Below are 13,134 nucleotides of genomic sequence, written 5' to 3' on the forward strand. Positions count from 1 at the left end.
GGCAGAGGGTATTCCCTTCTTCCCTCCAACCCCAGCACATACACACAAATACTAACACACCTCTCTGATTTTTGGCCAGGTATTCCCCAGTCTTAAGGAAGCAAAATCACAGGTAAGACAAAATAGTACTATGGCCATGATTTCTATTCATTATCTTTGATAGGTAAACGCAGGTCCCCAAATGGTGCTCAGTAAAACAGACTCAATATAGGAAGCACACTCAGGCTTCTTGTTGGAAAATTAACCCACACGCTCATATGATAGCTTCTTTGCATGCTGTGGTCCAAAATTTCATCTTAGTTTTGTTTTTCCACGTGTGATATAAAAACATACAACCTCTTATCCAGTGAAATGCCATAGTTGTCTAGTTGTCTTTTTTTTTTCTTTTTTGTTTTTCAAAATTGTAACTTAATATCCAAAGACAGAGATATCTCCTGAAATTTTAGGTTCATAAGCAAACAGCACAGAGGAAAAATGGTAAAATGCAGTACCTCAAAATTTCAAATTTTTTCATGAGCAAAACATAAAAGGACATAGATAGACTATTAGCTACTGAGGAAGAGAATTAGAAATCATTAACTATGTTCACAGTAAATCCCAAACTACACCATGACTTTTTATTTTTTATTTTTGTAGTTGTAGATGGACAGAGTGCCTTTATTTGATTTGTTTATTTTTATGTGGTGCTGAGGATCAAACCCAGTATCTCATGCATGCTAGGCAAGCGCTCTGCCACTGAGCTACAGCCCCAGCCCCATGACTTTTTTTTTTTTTTTTTTTTTTGTACTGGGGATTGAACCCAGGGGTGCTCTACCACTGAGCTACATCCCAGGCCCTTTTTAAAATTTTATTTAGAGACAGGGTTTCGCTGAGTTGCTGAGGCTGGCTTTGAACTCAGCATTCCTCCTAACTCAACTTCCCAAGCTACTGGGATTATAGGTGTGTGCCACAATGCCTGGTCCCATCATTCTTCTTAAATAATAAGATTTTTCTTTTTCTTTATTAGTGATCCCACCTAGAAATATCCTGAAGAAAGATTCAGCCGAAAGAACACAATGGGATTTTTCTCGCCTTCCTGTTATTGAAATTTCAAGTGGACTTGGTTAAAAAATAAATACAGAGTAGCTAGCCAGGAGAAATTATATCCAATGACAGTGCCTGAATTTGAAGGATGTTTCCAAGAACAATCTTCTCATGCATTCAAAACCGTGTATCACATGCTGGAGAACTCGGTCATCAGTCTCAGAAGCTCACAGATAAGCAGCACACTGGTTATTGCTATTTGTTGGTGTTCCTGAACCTCCTCTACTCTAGCATGGCCTATCTTGGAGAAATGCAGTAAGAGGGACATAGTTATTTGGCCTTGACCTCAAGTTCACAAAGGACCTCAAATTCAAACCAACATTATACATTCAGTCAGAGAGAAACCATGGCAGGATTGAATTCATCCCACTAGTTTAAACAAGTGATTGAAAGATGATATTCATCATACCACTTTCAACAATCGCCCCATTATTAACTAGGGTAATGATGGTGTTCATCATATTCTTGTCTTCTTCCAGAAACTCAGAAAATTTACTTCTTAGCTCTTATAGTTAGTCAAGGCCTATGACTAATTCTAAAGGATGAAGGCAAGCTAGCACAATGAGTGTCTTCTGGATTCTCTAGCTCCTCTTGAGATAGGGATTTGGGGATAAAGGGAAAGACACTAAGCCTCAGAGAAGTACCCATAACCACTGAAATACAGAAACATCCATGAGCCATTGCAGCATGCCCTTGGCCAGCATCCTTGTAAAATGAGGGAAATGTGCAAGCTGAAGGGAAACATGCATGAAATTGTGCAGCTCCACCCTGGCTCGACCTCTAGTCCAGTCCCTAACTGTTGCCTCTTTATAACTATTGAAGACCCCATCCAAGGAGGGGCTTCTTGCTCTCCAGATAGCCCACACTCTCCCTTGAATATGTATCTACTTTCCTAAATAAACCTCTGTCTATGCCTTTGTCATGTGCTGAAATTCTTTCCCACCATGCATCTTTCTGGTCCTGAGTCACATTCCCCCTCCCCACTGGGAACTCCCTGAACCCTTCTTGGAGACATCTCTTCTGTGAGGCTCTGGCTCTGCCTAGTGCACAGAGATCTGCCTGCACTTCACAGCAACAGGAAGGTGGAGCCTTTGTTAGTCTCTGTAGGGAATCACTGGTTCTCCCTGGAGACTCCAGATCTGTGTGGACTTTGCATGAAGAGAAAAATAAAGTTTGATATTATAAAACCACTGAAATTCGGGAGTTGTTGTTTATTGCTGCAGCATACCTTAGCCTATCCTAATACATTGACTTTAGTATTTTGTGTTCTAAATGAATGCTGTGATTATAATTTGCACAATAACATAGGACTGTGGGATTATTGAGGGGGTAATGGAGGTGGGTCTTACAGGTATTAACCTGTTTACTTGTAAACATTTAAAATGTGACACATTCAAATGTAACATTGGAAAAGTTACAATTTAGGTGTCCTATTTTAGCATGTCTTGCTTTTTTTTTCTTTTTTTAAAGCATTTTCTTACATAAAAGTCCTAGTCTTTCTTTTGACTGAATGACTTGCAAGTTATAAGGAAAAAAAAATGCTCTGCAAAAACAATGACCAAGTCACTGGTCCGAATGTAACAAATCATAACACTTATCCTTAACTCAAAGGTTGATTAGCTTCAGATTTTTCATTTATACACTGGAGACAATTGTTGTCTCTGTCCCTTCAGAACTGCTGTGATCATACATTCAAAGATTTATAAAAGAATGTTCTTAAGTGGGTTCCAACTCTTTGGATCCAGAATTAAAGAGAACGGCTGTCAATTCCAGGAACAAGACTATAAAAACATGCCCTATTCACTAGCTCAGTGTTCAGCACTTAAGCCAAGGAACACCAGCACCAGCTTCAGCAGACACACTTGGAACCCAGAAGTAAGCTGGGTAAACTCAGAATAGAAAAAGGATCCAGGAGAGCATGAGCTGCCCACCCAGCACCCATTCCCCAATGCTTTTACCATAAACTTGGAGTATTGGGGGAAATACCATGCTTATTAGCTAAGGGATTTTACTTTTCAGCTTATTTTGCATCTAGATGGGAATTAACCAAAGAGACCCCTGAAGAAGTCAACTGACACCTATAGGAGATCTTTCTTTTGCTTTCCCCCTTCTTCCTTCCTGCTTGACTGTAACAGCTGGAGATTGAGCCACCATCTTTCTACTGACCCGTGCTACAGATGGTAGATATAAACATAAATGAATTCAGGTTCCTGAAGACCCCAGGAAGTCTGTTTGCCTGCCCTGAACTCCCCTCTTACAAGCTTCCTTCTCACCAGAGACGAACTTCCATCTGGTTAAGACACAGACTCTCCAGTCCCCTACTACCAACAGAACAAATTCCTAATAGAGGAGCGGTGACCATGGGCAGGCCTGAGGGAGAGCACTGTGAGCCTGGAGCCCAGAGGGCCTGCCTGAAGTTGTCAAGTGCTCAGAGCCTCTTACAGAGGAGTTCTTGACAAGATCTCTGCCCTAAGCATGGGTTTGAAACCCCAGGAGACAAACTGACATTAGAACATGACCTTTGGTTGGATTCCATCTCTGCCACCTACTATCTATGGTCTTCACAAAGAATAGAACAACTCTGAGCTATAGTGTATAAGATTCCTATGTATAATGAGAATCCAAGGTAATTGTTACCTTTATCTACAATATTACAGAAATACATTTTATAGAAACATAAATTGTGTATTATTCATTTATTAATATATCATTTAAGACACAGACTTTCCTATCTCTTACAATCAGAATTCCTAACTTACAAATAATATAATCAAAATATGATACAGAAACAAATATAATTACATGTATGTCTCTTCCTTTTTTTTTTTTTTCTTCTTGCAGTGTTGAAGTTCAAACCCAGGGGCTCAAGCATCTTAGGCAAGTGCTCTACCACCGAGCTATATGCCCAGCCCCCTGTATAGGTGTTTCTTCTATGTTTTTATAAAATGGCCCATAGGATTCAATTATTTTGAAAGTTTAAAAAATGCAAATTTTCTGTAAGTTTGAAATTATATCAAAATGAAAAGTTACAAGAAGGAAAAAAACTAAAGGAAAAGGCTCTGTCCTCTTCATTTCTCAGACATCCTTCAGGAACCACTCCCAATCCTGCTTCTATGACAAAGGTGACAGGTACAAACTCTCTCTCTCTACTTGGTCCTGGATATTACTCCTGTAACATTGCACATGATTGGTGTGCAATAAATAAGTTTTGGAAGAATGAACATATAAATACAATGGCCACCTAATTAGTCTTCCTGTTTTCTGTCTGTCCTCTATGCCACCTCTGAGATGATCATGTTGCCCCTCTGTTTAAACTCTATCAGGATTTCCCATTTCTCCATAGCAATGGGCTTCATTTTTCAAAAAAAGGTCCAGAACAACTCTTTCAAGAAAAGCTGATTCAAAAGCTCGGTTCATAAAGCAACTAAAGGAGAAGCTGTCCTGGTGGAAATAGGGGTGAGAGGCCCAGAGCTCTGTAGCTCAAATGTCTTATGTTCACAGCAGCATCCAGCTGTTCCTGAGGAATTTCAGAAGAGTGCAATTGAGAAACCACTGGTTTAAAACACTAAATTCCAAATTCCTGCTTTTTACCACTCACCTCCAGCCTTTGTCTCTAAACATACAAGCACTCAGCCATATGGAATTGCCCACAGTTTACTTTGTTTGCGAATTTTGCTTGTTTTGTTCCCGTCTATAAGGAATTCTATTCTCTATTTTGTTGCTAGGTAAAAACCAATCCATGATTGAAACCCCTGCCCTTCTCTATGAAGAGTTCCTTGATCTATACTAACCATATTGGTCTTCTTTTCCTGTGGCTACCACAGTAACTTATGTGTGTGTCTCTCTCTCACTTTCACCATATTAGACCATAATTATATGCATTACCCACCTCCACCATGCTCATTGAACTCAAAAGTTTGCCCTATACCTTATGCACCTTGTGTTCCAGGTGCTGACTAAAAAAAACTAGTATAGAGTAGATGCTCAATAAGTCATTGTTAAGTAAATGTCTAAACAAACTGATGATCATCATACTAATTAATTCAGTTTGTTAGTTGTTTTGTTACTCTGTCTTTTCATCACAGACATATTTGAAGATAGGACCAAATCATATTTTTCTAGGTTTTACCTTACCATAGGGCTAGCAACATGGATACAATCAATAAAATATTTTCTAATTGAAATAAATTACATTTGAAAGAGTTGGCATTCTGTCAACAAATGCTTATAAGGCATTCAGCACATGGCAAGTTGTACTAACATCAAACATGCCATGGGAATAAAACATTTGCATTCTACCCCAGAAACAAGACAAATATATTTTTGGTAGCAAGAAACCAATTTTGAAAATAAATATGGCATTCAAGTGTCATAAAAATTCAAGGACTTCCTAGTTTTTTGGACATTACATATTTCTAAAATGCGTTATTTCAGAGTTCAAGAAGACAAAATAAGAAAGAGCTAAGCATAGTCATATGGGTACCGTAGACTTTAGAAAAGATGGTTTCAAAGTGTTACATGAAAAGAGAAGCAAGAACTCAGGCCAGGGACTTATCAAAGCAAAAGCTACTCAAGATAAGAGGGAGACTTTCAAATATGAAACTCTGACAGCACAGAAGAGAGAGGTGTTTAAGCAGGTCACGTGGAAGCCAGGGAGCAACCTGAAAACCACAGATTCTATAAAGGTATATACAACAGATCACAAGAGGGATAACACATCCACAGGGAAGAGAGTATCCTGGTGAGGAGGAACAGTACCAGTTGAGTAGGAGTCCCAAAGTGAGTGCAGGCTTGAGAGAAACCCTAATCACCATGCAGTCTTCTAAAGGTATGTCTCGCAACACAGAAGTGTTAGAAAGTCTACTTGGAATAGAAGGCATAAAATAAATCATGACACAGAAAGTGAAGCCCTTCAATTCTTTTTTGTGTTTTGTCAAGGAGAGTGATTTTTATACCTAAAAGATTAAACAAAGCTGGGCGCTGTAGCACACACCTGTAATCCCAACTGCTCAGAGGCTGAGGCAGGAGGATCCCAAGTCTGAGGCCAGACTGGGCAATTTGGTAAGGTCCTGACTCAAAATTTAAAAAAAATAAAAATAAAAAGGGCAAGGAGTGTGGTTAAATGGTAGAGCACATGCCTAAGGATGCTTGAATCCCTGGGCTCAACTTCTAGCACTGCAAAAAATTAAAAAATTAGCCAGGCATAGTGGCACAGCCTGTAATCCCAGCAACACAGGAGGCTGAGGCAGGGAGATGGCAAATACAAAGCCAGCCTCAGCAAAAGTAAGATGCTAAGCAACTCAGTGAGACCCTGTCTCTAAATAAAATAAAAAATAGGGCTGGGGATGTGGCTCAGTGGTCCAGTGCCCCTGAGTTCAATCCCCAGTACCCCCATAAATAAATAAATAAATAGAATTTTAAAATATTAAAAAGTACAGAAACCCAATCTCGGTAAGAAAGATGTGCAAAAGAAGGGTGAGGAGCCCCTGAGATATTCAACAACTTTACAGCTCATGGGAGTGATTTTGTTTCAGGACACTGGAAGAACTCACAAATGATATCTTGACCAATTATTAGGAAAGTGGCAATGGATCTGAAGAGGGAAAATAGCTTAATATTAAAAAAGTTCTAGAGGAACTGACCACAGAACTCTTCCTTTAGCCTCCATCCAATATTAATGATTTGATTCACATGTAAATGCCATGTTTATGGAATAGTTGGATGGCTCAAAGGTGAGAAAACCAATATTTCAGATGCAGGATGGGGATCTGGAAAATATCCCAGCATATTGCATCAATGGGTTGAATTAAGTAAGACTCCATTTAATAGGTTAAATTGAGTAAAATCTTCAATTAGATAAATAAGAGAATTAACAAAAACTAAAAAAAAAAAATGGAAAATGTGGCCTAGAAGGGGTAGATTGACTGAAAAGCATTTAAGAGTCTTAGTTAGGTGTAAGCTCCATAGGCATCAAAAATTATATTATGGCTGCCAAAAATGTTAATTCAATCTTAAACACTATGAATAGCAGTGAAACTCCAATAATAAAGATAATGGTCCCATTTTACTATTAAAAGTATGACCTACAATATTTTGCCCTATTATGAGTGCTATATTTAAGATGATACATCACTCACTGAAATACATTCAAAAAAGAGCCATCAAATAGTGTGGAAACTCCAAATCATATGCTGTGCATAATGGCTGAAGAAACTGATGGCCCTTTATCTGCAGAAGGGACACTTAGAGCGGGAAATTATTATACTATCTTCAAGTATTTGCAAGACTCTCAGATCAAGTTTGTATTCAACATCTCTTATGTAGACCTAAGTTCCATGCATAAAAGTTAGAAGAAAACCACCTCTGACCTGGTGGAGCAGTTCTCAAATGTTTTGATCTTAGGACTCAACATTCAATAAATACTCAGGACTCCATGTACTTTCATTTGTGTGGGTTGCATCTATTAATAATATATTTGAAATTCAAATTAAGTGATTAAAAAATTCATGATTCCTTTAAAATAATAACGAACCCGCTACATAAACAACATTTCTAGTAAGAAATAACTATGTTCCAAATCGAAAAAAATAACTTAATAGGAAAAATGGCATTGTTTTTTTTAAAAAAAAAAACCTTTAACTTCAGATTTAATAAAAGATGGCTATATTCTCATATCTGCTTTAGCATTCAGTCTGTTAAGATGCCATATTATCATGTAGCAACTGGAAAACTCTACTGCACTTTTGTGAGAGAAAGAGAATGAAAATAGCAAATGATTTCTCAGTATAACTGTGGCAGTGAAGCCCTGGTGGAAGGGTTTCAGGGGCCCATCAGTGTCCCTTATGACACTTGGAGAACTACTGGCTGAGTATAAGGAGGAATTATTAATGATGTAAGTTATACAGATTTGGGGTGGATCATCTCACAAGATAAATTCTAGGTTCCTAGAGCCACTGAAGCAAAGTTTGAAATATTTAACTTGCCAAGAATTTCACATTTTAGGAAAGGAGTATACTAAACCAATCTCCTTTGTAAGGGGTTCCATCTTTCTAAGGCCATTTAGGAGATAACTGTTGATTTCTAAAGAAATTACCATTCAAAAAATACTCATGTCTGCTGGGTGCGGTGGCACACACCTGTACTTCCAGCAGCTCCAGAGGCTGAGGCAGGAGGATCTCCAGTGCAAAGCCAGCCTTAGCAAAAGCAAGGTGCTAAGCAACTCAGTGAGACTCTTCTCTAAATTTTAAAAAAAAAATTACAAAATCTGGGGATTTGTCTCAGTGGTCAAGTGCCGGCAAGTTCAATCCCCGGTACCCTCCCCTCTCAAAAAACACTTATGTCTACCAAGTAGGTGTACTGGTAGAGCTGGTGGAGAAGGGAGAGGTTCGTGGTTCAACTTTTCACACACCACAGAATTCTCTGTGCAGTTTATCTACACTCAGAGGCTTGAAATCTCTGGGGGTAAACATCTGTTTAAGGAGTCTAACCTATTTCCATTCTCCAAATATTACAATTACTTTCATTCACCTGTAAACCTGCTTCTCTCCTACCATTTAGGTTTGCATACTCTAACAGTCTAGAATTATTCTGCTACCTCTTCAACATAACAAGCCTTCAAATATTTGAAGACAGTGACTTCATGTTTAGAAGCCTTTTTAATAAACAGGTTAGACTTCTTTTGTGAGGTAAATAGTATTTCATTGGTAGTGTAAGTTGTAATCTTCTGAGAAATGGGACAAAAGCTATTTCAAAGAAAGCATTTTTAATGAAAAAGTGAAATATTAGCAGGGAGTTATGAAAGCTTTCTCTCTGCAAGTTTTTTTGTTTGGGTTTTTTTTAAATAATTCCTTTAAAATATTATGCTGTGTCTCAAAGGAACGCTATCAATCACCCAGGTCCCCCTGTATGTGAACGATTAATTTATTAGTCTGAAGTTGACTTGTAGAAGGTATTTTTTAATCTATATCAAAATGGGGTTTTCAATCTGATTTATAGTAGATTAATCAAGACAGAATACAAAGTGATTTTGTGTTTTGTGAAGTTACATTATATGAAATCTGATCCAGGTTACTGAACTGATTATTAATGAAAGAAATATGCATTATGTATCATAATCTGCAGTCAAAATCTGTTTATATTTGAGCTGACCCATCAGTTACAAATGAGCTTCCCCACCTACTTCCCACCCTGATAATAATAGAATATACTGTTCAACAGCAGCATGGATGCACAGAAAGCATGCATTCTAGCAGAGGTATGCTAATCAGTATTCACTTTCATGGGCACTCAATTCATATAAAGTTAAACTCCAAGGTTGAAAATCCACATCCAAAAATGCGAGAAGTCAGGAGTGGTAGTAATCTCAGGACCAGGAGGCTGAGGCAGAAGGATCACAAGTTTGAGACCAGCTTCACCAATTTAGAGAGATCTCAAAATGAAATTAAAAAAAAAAAAAAAAAAAAAAACCAGGATGGGCAGAATAGGGTAAAGTGGACTCTGTGGTAAAGTGCCCCTGAGTTCCTGAGTTCAGTCCCCGGTAAAACACATACACACACACACACACACACACACACACACACACACAGAGCAAGAGGAATGGGTGAGTGATTAGTCCCCGTGACCTGTTAGGAACTGCATCTCAACTTCTTAACATGCAAAATTGTATCCTCTTGTTTTATCTAATTCCCTGTGTTTTTCTAGTCTTAGGTATAGAAACTGAATTTGAGGTCCCACTTGGCCTAAAGTCTTTTAGAATAGGAAATGTCTACTGTTTTCCAGACTTGAGGAGGTGCTTCTATTATCTGAAGTACTAGAATCATAAAGATTGAGAGATCCCCTTTCCTTCTTTTGTGTGCTTCCTATCAGCATGAAAGGCAGAGTTGAAATAACTACTGTCTGCTGCCTTATCTAAACTTAGAACACTCTCCACTTGAGGACTAAGTGAGTTCAACTCTTCCAGTCATTGCTGTAAATAATACCTACTTTCCTGACCATAAACCACTAATATCCTATTGTTTTCTATAAGGTGGTCCTTAATTCTCTTGCTCTCAACTTTTCCACATACTGTAAAAGCCTCCCTGCCCCCATTTATATCGAGGCAAAATGTACATGTGGTGAAATGAACAGATCATTCAGAGTGAGATTTGATTTGTTTCGATGACTGCATGTGCCATTAATGCCAAAGGTAAAGCAGCCACCCTTAATGTCAAAGGTAAAGCAGCCACCCCAATCAAGATATAGATACTTTCACTCAGGAATGTTCTCTTCTGTCCCCATTTGTACATAGTTTTGCCTGTTCTTCAACTTCATGTAATGATACCATATGTTGGGCTTGTTTCACTTAACACAATGTTTTGGAGTTTCATCCATGCTCTTCCATATGTCACTATGTCTTTCCTTTATACTGCTGGTTAATATTTCACAGTGTGAGTCCACCTGAATAACCTTGTCTATTCTTAGTCATGTGGATTGCTTCCAGTTTGGGGATACTATGAATAAAGTTGCTATAAACTTTTCCCCAACATTGTGGGTGTACACTTTCATTTTTCCTAGGTAAACATCTATCAGGGGCATTACTAGGCATAGGGTAGGTATATGTTTATCTTTATGAGAAGTTCCTAACAGTTAGTATGACAGTTTCAATTACTCTACATCTTCACCATGATTTGATACTGGGAACTCCCCTCTACTCTCTTTTTTTCTAGGGCTAGTTTCAATTAAATCAAGCTTCCTACATTTCTAATCATGCGTGCTTATCTCTAAAAATCTTTTGACATTCCCACCCATTTTCCAATGTAAGTTTTAAATTTCCCATCAGAAATGCATAAGAATTTTATGTGTTCTACCTCCTTGCTGAGATAGAATGTTCTCCCCACCACACACACTCGTGCTTTTTTGAAGATCAAGTTTCTTGCACTATGTCTCCTTAAAATTTTTAATCAGCTTTTATGATCTAAAGAAATGTCAAATAAAACATTCCCTAATGGAGCTAAATTATGATTCATACTACAGATAGAATTTTAAAATTGAGTCTTCAATATACTCTGTCCAAAGCCTGAATTTTATATAAGAGGAACTTAAAACACAAAGAGTTTAAAAACCTTTCCAAAGGGGATCCACCTAATAAGGGACAGAGGTGGTTAGTACTGTTAGTACCTTCTGCTCACCCTGCCTAACAACCTTATGATGATTCCACATGGAGTTTTGTTTTGGGTTCAGACAAAGGCTAAAATTTTTTTTTTAAAGATAAATGGCAATGCAGCTCTTTGGTAGGGCATGTGTTTAGCAGATACAAGACCCCTGGGTTCATCCCCAGCACCCCTTACCCCCTTAAAAAACTGTATTAGCCAAAATATCTTTATATCATTTTCTTCTCTGAAAATGTTATCAAGTGGTTTATTATAATTCTCTACATTCATGCTATTAATAATATATCATATTTATTTGATAGCATTTTCAGTAAATAAAGTCTTTTCTGAGATAGTGCTCTATCCTTAGTCAACATTTTAAGTAGGTAAGGATAATTGCCCAATATTTTTATAAAGAACAAACAAAATGCAGAGAATTGTGTGATGACCAAGATCAACAAGGTCAAACTTAGAAGCTTTCCACCAGAGCAGACCATTCCTTTTGCACAAAATGGATTCACCAAATGGTCAATGTTTTCATATATAATCATTATATTTTTTCAAACTGTAAAGTTAGGCCAACTTTTTACCACAGTAATTTATTCCTGGAGAGTTTCACATGGCAAGATTATTAGTGGAAGGGAGTTGTGTCATAAATTGCTTTTTAATCACATTGCTCCCCATACCCAACCACAGCATGCCTGCTCTGAGCCCTCCCCATTTTGGAGCTTTGTGTAGGTGACCTCACTTTTTGTTGTGTGCTTTTTGTGTGTGGTGGTATTAACCAAGCAAGCAAAAAGATAGATTTTGTACAGATTTGTGTCAACTTCAATAATTTTTTAAAGTTGAAAAATCAGTTTTAAAAATCTTCTGTAACATAAAGAACACTCGATTTGCCATAGATTAAAGAGTTTAGCACATTTCAGACGTATTGAATCTACAGAAAAATGTAAGCAATAAGGAAACTTAACATTTTATACTAGTAAATTCTGAATGGCCCTTTGGAGTGAGTAGACAGGATTTATTTTTATGTTATGGAAAACTAGATGGTTTGAAAACCCAATATGTTGCATTATATCATTTTTCTAATATTGTCTTTTCTACACACATTTCCTCGAACATCAAACATTCTTTAACACCACTATTTGGGGCAGTTTTCATAAACAATTACATTTACCTTGGGGGGAAAAAAAACATGTCTTTTATCTCCAGTAGTCAAGCCACTTTGTGAAACTTCTATCCACAGAAGCTAAAAATCTATCATTTGGTTTAGTTAATATTTGAGTTTGCAAGAGTAAAATCATCAGCTGACAGCAGCTGTGCACTGTGTTAAATCTAGGGCTGGCATTAGTCTATCAGATATGCAAATATTTATATCCTTATTGGCTAAGTAAACTGCTCAGCTCTGCAGAAATGAAAAGTTTGTTTTGAAATACTATAAGGGACTCCCTTTTCTAACAATGGCTTTTCTTGTGCTAAAATTCACATGCCTAGTTTATATTTTCCTAAATTTTTCAACATAAAAACTAGCAGAAATGCTTATATACCACCAAAGGAAATCATAGATATTAAAGGACATAATTGGACAAACCAGACACAGAGAACAATTTTATTGCAATTTATACTTTCTGTTTTCAAATATATAAATGAAGATATCCTTAGAAATACAATATTTCTAAAATTTTTAAAGGAAAATGGGGCACACATTTTGTTGAATAAAGATTCAAACCCTTGCTTGTGTGAGTATACTATACTAAATTTAATCTCCTATTTGGGGAAATTTGGGGCTTTTTTCCCTCTCCAAAATTACACATAATAGTAAATAATCCCCTGGAGAACATCCAAAAACAAATATTTCTTTAGGATGGAGCCTATAATTGAAATTGACTAATCAAAGAATATCAGTAGTTGTAAAGATGTTAAA

Source organism: Marmota monax, unplaced genomic scaffold, assembly GCF_021218885.2.
Source record: "Marmota monax isolate L192 unplaced genomic scaffold, Marmota_monax_Labrador192_F-V1.1 WCK01_AAM20220418_F8-fsc00015, whole genome shotgun sequence".
Taxonomy (NCBI): domain Eukaryota; kingdom Metazoa; phylum Chordata; class Mammalia; order Rodentia; family Sciuridae; genus Marmota; species Marmota monax.